An 8,454-nucleotide genomic window follows, 5' to 3' on the forward strand; every position below is an offset into this window, starting at 1 on the left:
GGCCTGTTGCACAAAACTAGGATATGGATTAAGCCAGGATATCTTGGTGATCCTGGCTCAATTGATCCGTAATCCGGTTGCACTAAAGATGGATAAGGGGCAGGAGGATATGTTATGGTATAAATTACCATGGAGATTTATTCTGTGGAGCTAGCCTGCTCCAGACCAGGCTAAATTCCAGGATCTATTTAATCTCATCCCTAATGTCAGTCAGCAGTCACCACAAATGGAAACCAATAGTTATTTCACTGCTCACTATACATTGTTATCACATATAACTAGACCCACTGTTATTATTTAAACGTTTGTGATCATTAATTTCAATGATTTTGGATAAAAATGATTTTTAGATGATGTTGCTATCATTAGATAATTTACAGTTTCCCATAGACTATAAGGCTATATATAAAATGATAGAATATTAGGGCCACAGAGGGGAAAAAACACAAGTCATAATATTGTAACCAGTTGTTTTAAAGGAGGACAGTTGTTAAAATGACAGATGTGGGGCATTTCGTGAAATTGTACTTCAGTATGGTTTCATAAACAAAGACATGCTGATGTGCCAGAATATTAAGTATCACATTGTCATAAGTATCAAAACTGTAAAACAATATGTAGCTTTTCTGCAGAAAGAACCAGCCTCATAAATTTATGACTTTATCCTTTTTCTTCAGTGTGGCCCTAGTACTCTGTCATATAAACAAATACACATTCCATATGAATATAAAAACACAATGTGTAACATTATGTTCCTTTATTGAATAAGGACAAAACAAAGCAGGTAAACCATCAGCTCCTTTCGAAACTGAAGTCACAGTGACTCTACAAGATGGAAAGCACAGAATCCAAGCATATTATACAAAATGATACATACACATTCAAAGGTCTGTATATAACACACCCTGCATGTCTGCACACTAAAATAAATGCAGGACAAATCCATACACATCAACTGAACAGACAAATGAATGGATGCAGTAGCCTCCTGCAGCCTTGTATTACACACAGTATACCGCACAAACATCATAAGAGGCCAAATTCGTCAAAAACGAACCCAAAAACCCAAATTCCTCTGCCACCGCAGGACATATTTAACCAAAATTGAAAGCACACATACTAACTAAAATAATTCAACACATATTGGTCCCTCAGCAGCCGACCACTGTCGTCATCAGGGAAGATTGCCGGATTGTCCCAGTCCATGGCTGGTGGCACTCTGGGGGCCCTCTCTTCCTCAGGCAGGCCACATTGTGGAGGACAGCACAAGCCACAGTAATATCACATGCCCTAACAGGGCTGACTCCTTAATTTGTGAAGGCAGTGAAAGCGTGCCTTCAGGAGGCCAAAGGTCATTTCAACTCTGGCCCTGGTCCTGGCATGGGCATGGTTGTAGGCCTGCTGTGCTTCCTGGGGGTCTGTGAAAGGTGTCAGGAGAAAAGGCTGGCAGCCATACCCCTGTCTCCCAGCAACACACCAGAGAATTCACCTGTCAACACAAAATCTCATCATTACTACCTCATAAACACAGTGATATTCTTGACACAGCCATGATGGTTATAAATAGGGGTTGTGTGGCTTACCTTGTGATAGGCACTGATAGATTTCAGAGGCCCGAAAGATTCTGGAGTCATGGACTGAGCCAGGCCATTTTGCCACAACATTGCTGATCACACAGTCAGCATTGCAGACCATCTGAAATCATAAGATGAGGAATATTACACCAATCAATGCACATCACTGGCAATGCAGAGTGTTCACAATGGACAATATCAAAAGTTATGTTCACCTGAACATTAATGCTGTGAAAGGATTTCCTATTCACAAAATCGGCCTCATGGGCACCTGAGGGGCTTTTATCCTTATGTGTGTGCAGTCCACTGCACCAATGACATTGGGGAAACCTGTCACACAAAGTAATGAGTATCCTACTATGTGTTAACAGTTGTCCTGTAATTTGTAGATCCTCTTACCTGCAATCCTATAGAACTCCTCTTTGATGTCACAGAGTCTTCTGTGGCCAGGAAGGAGATGAAGACATCTGCTAATGCTTTGATAGCCAGACACACACTCCTTATTGTAGTGGCAAATTGTGGCCTTGTTCAGCTGTTCTGCATCCCCCACTGAGTACAGGAAGGCTCCACTAGCAAAAAGCGCAAGGCCACACAAACCATTTGCTCCACACTCAGTGCATGGCTCCGTGCAGTGCGGTGCTTAATCCTGGGACCCAGTAGTCTGCATAGATACCTGATGCCATCTGCAGAAAACCTGTATCTTTCATATAGATGGTCATCAGGAAGGCCAGTGGGTCCAACCGGTCCCTGAAGACCCTTTCTCGCCTGAAGGCTCTCCTCAGCACAAGTGCTTCTTCATCCACCACATCTCGCACGAATGGGCATGCCATTGTCAGAGCAGAAAGGAACACACAATTTTGGGCCTTCATATAGGCTAGTGGCCACACCTGGTGCTGGGGGTGGGCAAAAGAGGGCGATGCCTTATAACGATGACTTGGTTGTACTGATTGCTGGGAAAATAAAAACCTTAGAAAGATGCCACCGTCCTGTGTGCTCACTAATAAGAGCTCACATCCAGTGCAAGATTGTCCATCTTTTCTTCTTGTACTGAATGTCTATGTCTGCCAGTTCTATTTGGCGCCGGAGGTGGTTGCCATACAACTTTCTGATAGCTTGTGAGCTCTGTGAACACAATACAATTAGCGCAGCTGGAATTTGGCAGGATGTGGTGTCCTTTATTAATACGCACTATGTTGCCAGGCTGGTTTTCCCACTGTATAGCATCTGGGTCCTGTAAAGAAATTAGATTTTTGATTTTGATGAGGACTCCTCACCATTGTAGAGTAAATAGTACTTTCACAGTCTTAACATGATACCTCATGCCTTCTGGAATCCAGAGATGGTCTCCTCCTCATCATCGTCTCCATCATGTGCTGTTGCTGCTGCACTGGGGCCTTCACCCTATCACATTTAATCGGATTCATATTGAAGCTAGTAGACAAGACATGCCAGGCCTACAGTATGCCTTTGATGGAGTACTCACTGGATCAGCATCGTCTGGTGCTTGTGCTGGTGGCTCTAACAGGAACACAGTGCTGCCAGGCAATAGGTAAACCAAAGTCAGACAGTCCAAATTGATTCAATATGAATGTGGTTGTATCCCATGTAGAGATGGAAGGACATACCTTGAATGAAGCGGGTGGCATCTTGGGAGGAACCTATGCTCGTCTCTTCCCCCAGGATCCCCTCTAAGACGGGCCTGCCTTTATTTAGCTCCAAGGCCATGTCCTCTGCTGCGGGTAAGGTCAGCCTTGGTGACCCACCACCCGTGCCTTGTCTGTGGGTATTCTTTTTCACTGCTAAAACAGTACAGACAATGTGTGAGCAGGCACCTTCTGGGTACAATATATGCTTGTGCTTTGTTAAATATTAGTCAGGGACCATACCATTCTGCAGAATGTTCTTGTATTTGATTTTGACCTGCTGCCATGTCCGTTTTGGCCCGTTCATGTTTAATCTACACACACACACACATTTAATGGAGTCACACTGCAAAAAATTACTTGGTATTTTTGTCTTGTTTTCAGTAAAAATATCAAAAATGTATCATAGCTTTATACAGTGTGATGGAGTGCACTACAATTCTCATATCACGGTGCATTTCAATTAAAAATTTGTTGTTTCATTTTTGGAGATGTAAGATTAAGCTCTTTGGTGTAATTGTGATGTTTCAGCGGAGTAGTGAGTGTAGTGGCACTAACACATTCGAGGCGGTCTGCATCACTTTCCACCTTTTTCCTCTTTGCTTTATCACTGTGGCGGTGTTGCCTTTCTTCTTAATTATATCTTTACACTCCTCGTATGCTCAAAAAGTTGTAGCTGGCTGGGGAAAATGCAGGCTCCCTGGTGCCATGGTAAATCAGTTAATCTGTGATCTGGCAGGAGTCCTATTTGGGTGACATGAGCACGCACCTATCCGATTGGTTTCACCTGTTAATGAATCCGTGTCTGCTCCAGCTTGGTCTTTGTGCAACCAATTAAGCCTGGACACACATGTTTTGGCTTCATTGAGCTCAATAAGTCATTTTATCACTTATATTGGTGAAAGTGAAGCATTGTAGTTGATTATAATGTGAAATGGAAGTTGTTTTCTGTTGGTGGTGAGCAAACGTGTCCAACAAAAATATAGGATATGTTTGTTGTCTTAAGGGGGAAGGTGATACAGGCTTTGGTTTTTCCATTTATGTTTTGAGGTTGGACTTTAGCACGTAGGACGCACTGAATGGTGTCACCTCGTTAGTCAGTATGTGTTACACCTGTGCTGGCTTGTCCATCTCGTTAGTGAGAAGGTTTTTCACCTGAGCGTGTCCAGGTTCTCCAGTTGTCTTGATAGATGTGACAAATCAACACCTTTAGTTGCGCTACCGTTTTGGTTTGCTTCCTGTTTTTAAGTTTGTTGTGGGTTTTTATTTTGTTTATTTTCTTGGGCAGATGTAGTGGGTCTCATGGTGGGTGTCTTTTAGGTCCCAGTTGTTGTTACAAGTCAACTTTCAGTGGACACTGAGAGCAAAACTTCAACATTATGTTATTGTACTTTTATTGTATCAAATGGTTGTTTTATGCAACAGAATAGAGGGTTCTTAGAACTATTGTGTCTGTGTTCTACTGAGGATGTGCTTCTGGGAGAAAACACTGACAGGAGATTTACAATGTCTTTTGTGTGATCTAACCTAAAGAGACTGCATTCCAGATTATGAGTTAATGTTTCTGTTCTCTATGGTATCAGGGAGAGATGACCTCAGGGCCAGACCCTGGTTTCTACACAGAGTACTGTTTTTACAGAGGACACTGTCTGCTGTGAATTATAAGTATCTTTCATACAAATCGTAACCTTGTGACCCGTTCTATACATCTGTTGTTGGTCATGTAGGTTGAAAGGGGTGTATCTTAGCTATAAAAGACCCTTGTACTTTTGTCTCGTGGCTCTCAATGAATCATCTAGGGCTGATTTGTTGACCAGCCATCATTATCGTAGAGCACTCAATTGATTCACTTTATATGTGTGTGTTGTATTGACCTGCTCCCTTATTAATAAGTGAATAAAGATTTAGTTTAAGAATAAATCTGACTTGTGTGATAAGTTTGTTTCTCATTTGATATTAAAGAAATTAACAACCACATTTGGCAATGTGAATCTTGACTTGGTGACCCGCTCCTAACGACCTGGGTAAATCGTCCTCGAGGGATCCCTCAAACTTGGAATCTCATGGAGACCACACTTCGGGAATGGAGCAGATGGACCCACCTTAGACCTGAGAGGCAGCGAGCAGATTCTATACACCTAGTTTTTTTTAAAGTGAGTTTTTAGAAAATCCTCGTAGGCTCTGAGTGTGTATTCCTATGTGAGGGGGCACCTTGGAGGCGTAAACAGGGCCGAGTCAGGATCTGAGTGTGTACTCCTGTGTGGGGGTGTAAACAGGGCCCAGTCAGGAGGCTCGGAGTGTGTATTCCTGTGTGGAGGTGTAAACAGGGCCCAGTCAGGAGGCTCTGAGTATAAATGTATGAGTTGCATTATCCTAGGAACTAACCATGAGATAGAAATGTGAAAATATTCCTGCAGGTAAAAATATTGTTGAAAAACTAATTGATTAGGTATGTTTGGGAATAGCATTGTGTGACTGATATGAGAGTTGTGTGAATGTGGAAATGAGTCTTAATCTGATGTTTGGATAGTAACATTTAGAAATATGCTTACTCAGATTATTAACATTTGGATAATAAGCGGGATGATATTTTAGAAAGCAGCAGAAGGTCTATAGTCCCTGGGAGGCTTGATTTTGCCGAGCTGTTGAGGATCCTATGGTCATTGTCTGGGAAACAAAAGTACAAAAAAATATTCTGCTGGGAGTATGTTTGGAGAGCTGCTGTGTAGCTATGGAGAGTCCTTGAAAAAGCAAATGGAATGGTTGTAGCAAGTCGCTGAGAATTTCTTACGTTTTATAAGGATTCTGTGAATATGAAAATATGATGAATTGTATGTGGGTATATTTATTACTAGAGATTTGATGAAGTATTACTGGCATAATCATTAGATACAATTTAAACAACCCATATGTAGATGAATGTAGGTTTTGCATTGGTATCTTTAATGGATAATTTGATAAAGATGAGGTTTAAGCATTATTAAACAGTCTACAAAGTCTGGGCAGTTGTCTCAGAAACTGATGGGAGTGTGTCCACTTTAGGATAAGTTATCCTAACATTGTGACTATAAAACGCTTACTGGATTTTCTCCATCCCGGTACTACAATTGAAATAAAACTGCCCTTAAGGCCTGAAAATGCAGGGGGGGGGTCTTCCCAGTATGAGAGGAGTTGCTATTGCAACAGTATAGCTTCCGTCCCTCTCCTCGCCCCGACCTGGGCTCGAACCAGGGATCCTCTGCACACATCAACAACAGCCAACCTCGAGGCATCGTTTCCCATCGCTCCACAAAGCCGACCGTTGCAAAGCAACTACTTCAAGGTCTCAGAGCGAGTGACGTCACCGATTGAAACGCTAACTGGCTAGCCATTTCACATCGGTTACACTATATTTATTGAATACACATTTTTCCATAAAGTTAGAGTGAACCAAAGTGTCTGACTAACTGTTGATGTTGAAGAAGCGTCCTGTCCACTATATTACACGTCACAGTGGCAGAATCACCTGAAAGACGCACATCGCCATCTGCTGACTGGAGTCTGTATCGCAGTTGAGAAAATACTTTCAGACAAAAAGCTAAAAAGCGACTGCCCCTAAAAACCAACGACTCCCTTTGAAAAAGGGCTATGTGTCATCAGAAACATTTATCATTGTGTAAAAATGTACTACAAAGTGTAGCTAAATATAATCTTTGGTCAGACCCCCTCAGCACGTGACGTCCAAGGACTTCGAATTATGGGGCGATATCAGGTCTGTCTGTCGTGGCCGCTATTCCACCCCAAAATAGTCTTCCCAAATTGGGCTGTGTATAACTACGTAAATGTCTCTCGGACAACGTGACTTTCATCAATATACACTCTAAAAGGTAAAGGTTCCTGGAGAATCCTTTAAACTTCAATTTGAAACTGTGAGGAAACCCCTAAAAGTTATTGAAGAACCTTTGTGGGAACCCCAATAAGTTCTTTCAAGAACCCCTTATCATGGTTCCTCAAAGAACCTTTTGGAGTTCATTGTTTCTATCTGTCCACCCTCCCTCCATTATAAAAACATATTTTAATAATAATCACAATATTAATTTAATTAATGTCACAATGTAGAATGTTTTAACATTGTAGAAGGAGATGTCACAATGTTGTTTTAATGATTTTAATGATGTCACAATGTAGAACCCTCAATGTTTGTCCCCTTTTCTATTGATTTCAACATGACATGGATATTAGCCAAAGGGGGAAAATCCAGGCTCTGAATTGGTCACAAAAAGTGATTAACAAAAAAAGAGTTGTTCCATTTACCACGTTGGTGACCCACCTCATTCAATATGCAACACTTCAAAATGTATCTGTCTGTTTTCTCCTAATTGTCCTCTAACCAGTGGTGTGCACATTATTCCCAGATTCCGTGTGGTTTTTGCTGCGTTAGTTTTAACAGGACTTGCAGCCTCATCTCCCCCCTCTCGGCACAATTGATTTCAACGTGATATCGATGAGTGATGACAAATAAGTGTTGCGTTCCTTTGTTTAGCGACCCCTACATTTAAATGCAACACTCCAAAATGTAGCTCACTGTCTTCTGCAGGTTGTCCTCTAACCAGTGAGGTAAAAGATATCTCCCATTTACAGGTGTTTTTTTGTATGTGTCAGTTCCAACATCATGTACAACCTGATTTCTAATGTTCATGTTTATTATTTCATGCCTCACCATTAAGTGAAGTATTGCCAATACATATTAACAAAGCGGTGTACATTTGGTTTTGATCATTCATATTTACAATTATGTAACATTTAGTAATCATAGTTATTCATGCAACCAACTGACAGTTGGAGGTGTGATGTAGTTAATGGAGATGGAGGTGTGTTCTAGTGGGTCTGGGCAGGTGTGATGTAGTGAATGGAGATGGGAGTGTGTTCTAGTGGGTCTGGACAGGTGTGATGTAGTTAATGGAGATGGAGGTGTGTTCTTGTGGGTCTGGGCAGGTGTGATGTACTTCATGTTTGTATGATGTTGTCGTTTGTATGTTTTGTGTTGTTTATAAAAAGATAAATAAAATATTTTGCCCAATGCAAAGTAACACCTCACAGTTGTATATTTGGAGTTATTACATTAAACCAATCAGAATTCAGGAGAATGCCAAAGTCAGGTGTGAAGTAATATGGAGGACCAGCCCCTATGATGTAACTACAACCGAAATCATTTAAAATGTAGAGACTTTAAATTAAACTAATCATTTGCACTCATG

At 41.4% G+C, this 8,454-nt stretch overlaps 1 long non-coding RNA gene across 1 annotated transcript; it reads right to left on the reverse strand.

Moving 5' to 3' along the window:
• Positions 1-1,311: 1,311 nt before the first annotated feature.
• LOC135567468 (uncharacterized) lies at positions 1,312-2,388 on the reverse strand. Its single transcript, XR_010462370.1, has 3 exons — positions 1,974-2,388; positions 1,584-1,695; positions 1,312-1,489 (listed from the first exon to the last, which is right to left on the reverse strand). It is a non-coding gene; the product is annotated as an uncharacterized LOC135567468 (long non-coding RNA).
• Between the last annotated feature and the right edge of the window lie 6,066 nt (positions 2,389-8,454).

Source organism: Oncorhynchus nerka, unplaced genomic scaffold, assembly GCF_034236695.1.
Source record: "Oncorhynchus nerka isolate Pitt River unplaced genomic scaffold, Oner_Uvic_2.0 unplaced_scaffold_2041, whole genome shotgun sequence".
In the NCBI taxonomy this organism is placed as follows: Eukaryota; Metazoa; Chordata; class Actinopteri; order Salmoniformes; family Salmonidae; genus Oncorhynchus; species Oncorhynchus nerka.